Genomic DNA, 2351 nt, shown 5'->3' on the forward strand with positions numbered 1-2351 from the left:
TTTCTTCTTCTTTTTACTACTTCAAAGTCCTATTTTAATTTTACTAATTTAGCTTGTGTTGCATTTTCAATTTCTCGTGTGCAACGTTAGATTTAACTTAACTTGTGCTTTGGATTTACTAATTCAGCTTGTGATTTAGTTCCCAAGAATGTCAATGTCGTTTGATTGCTTAGTTGTGATTTTGTGCTTTAAATGATGCATTTTTTTTCAATAGTTTGAAACAGGCTGTGTATTATTTGGTGGAGATGGGCATGCCTGATTTAGCTCTAGAATTTGTGAATCGATGCTATGCAATGTCCGCTGCCTGTAAGTCCGCTGCCTGTAAGTCTCTATCTACACTATTTTGTCATAGTTGTGTTATATCTTGAACTCCGTCTCTTATTATTTACACTATTTACTTACATTAATAATGTCTATCTTTATTATGTTTTGTTATTTAGCGGTACACCCTTCTCCTGGGGGAGATTTGCAATGGTTTGGAGATGCCATTATCAAGTTCATCAACGCACTCATCAAGTTTTGGGTGCAATGAGTGTGCCACTCCCAGCTGCTCCTGTAATACCACCTGTGCTGCCAAGACCCACTCTCCAAGATGTCTTGTATCCACGTCGTCCACCACCACCTCTTCCAACCTATTCACCTCTTCCCACCTATCCACCTCTTCCCACCTATCCACCTCTTCCAACCTATCCTTCTATCCTAACTGGTCCACCTCTTCCACCACCACCACCCGAAGCAACAACTCCTCCTCTCCCAACTAGTCCACCTCCTCCAACTCCCCCTCTCCCAACTAGTCCACCTCCTCCTCTCCCAGATAATGATCCTGTTCATGACCTTACTTCTGTAGCAGAGTATTTTGATGGTGACATAGATCTTGATAGCAGCATAAAGTTGTTCTTTTGTACTAATGAAGGTATTTTAATCACTATTAGTAATCTTATTTCATTTATTTCATTGAGTTTTTCAAAATCTAACAAATTTATTTTGTTCCTCATATGCAGGAAGTTGATCATGATTGGATTAGTTCTGACTATCTTACCATATTCGAACTGTTATTCTATCTTCTTTAGTGATCATGATTGGATTAGTTGTGACTATCTTACCATATTCGAGCTTTTATTCTATCTTCTTTTGTCATGTCGTATGTTTTTTTTGCTGATTTGTGTTTTGATTTGGAAATATAACTACACCAAAGTATTTTTCCAGGTTTTTTTCAGTTTCATTTTAATTTCCCGTCATTATACATTAATATGATGATAAAATTCAAAACAAATTTTATAATTTGTTTTGAGAAAATGTGATAGGAACATTTTTTATCCCATTATGCCCTGACAAAAAAATAGTATAATGCTACAAATATAAAAATCGTCGTAACATGGAGAATGAAAAATCACGGTTTGTTTGAATTAATACATGTTTAGGTTGAGTCCTAAGCCCCTAATATATGGAAAAAATATATTGCAAAATGAAAATGACATAAAAACTGTAAGCGGATTGAAAAATTTGTTATAAGTTCGTAAATAGTACTCCACTCCCTCTTAAGGAACAATTGGAATTAAAACATGAACATATATATATATGTTCATGATCAATTGAGATTTTTTAAGCTAATTGAGAAATGAGATGCAATCTCAGCCACTCATTTTTATTAAATGAGTGGTCAAGAATTTGCCACATAGAAAATATTTTTACATTAATTAATTGCCCCATCCGCCGCCGCACCACACACCTCCACCCTTTGCCGCCGTCGATGCTCCGGAGAAAGTCGTCGAGCTCGGCGACCAGATCTCAAACCTCACCCTCGCCGACACTCAGAAGCTCGTCGAGTACCTCCAGGACAAGCTCGGCGTCTCCGCCGCCTCCTTCGCCCCCTTCGACGTGGTGATCGACGACGTGCCAAGCAACTCAAGGATCGCGAAGATTAAGGTGGTTAGGGCTCTGACGAGCCTGGCGCTGAAGGAGGTGAAGAAATTGATTGAAGGATTGCCGAAGAAATTCAAGGAAAGAGTGACGAAGGAGGAGGCGGAGGCGGCGAAGAAGCAGCTCGAGGAGGCCGGCGCGAAGATCTCCATTTTAGCGCGATGCAGAGGAAATTTCGATCGACTAATTTTGTGCGGTAAATGAATTTTGATTTCTGGTTGATTTCGTCTGAATTTGGAAATAGATGAGTAGATGCAGTTCATAATCTGAATTTGTGATTCAATTGAGCTCAATTTTCTATTTCAATTCCCACTGCCGAAAAATTTGTTTTGCACTGTGCTATAAACAAAAGCTGTTGTTTATTAAAGATAAACAAATTTGAATTGGTAATTTTAAAATTGAGAAATTTCATCATACGTTTGGGAATGGTA

At 38.2% G+C, this 2351-nt stretch overlaps 1 pseudogene; it reads left to right on the top strand.

Annotated features, from left to right (window-relative positions):
- Nucleotides 1-528: 528 nt before the first annotated feature.
- On the top strand, nucleotides 529-2124 carry LOC121810748 (annotated as a pseudogene).
- The last annotated feature ends 227 nt before the right edge of the window (nucleotides 2125-2351 follow it).

Source organism: Salvia splendens, chromosome 7 (genome assembly GCF_004379255.2).
Source record: "Salvia splendens isolate huo1 chromosome 7, SspV2, whole genome shotgun sequence".
Classification (NCBI taxonomy): domain Eukaryota; kingdom Viridiplantae; phylum Streptophyta; class Magnoliopsida; order Lamiales; family Lamiaceae; genus Salvia; species Salvia splendens.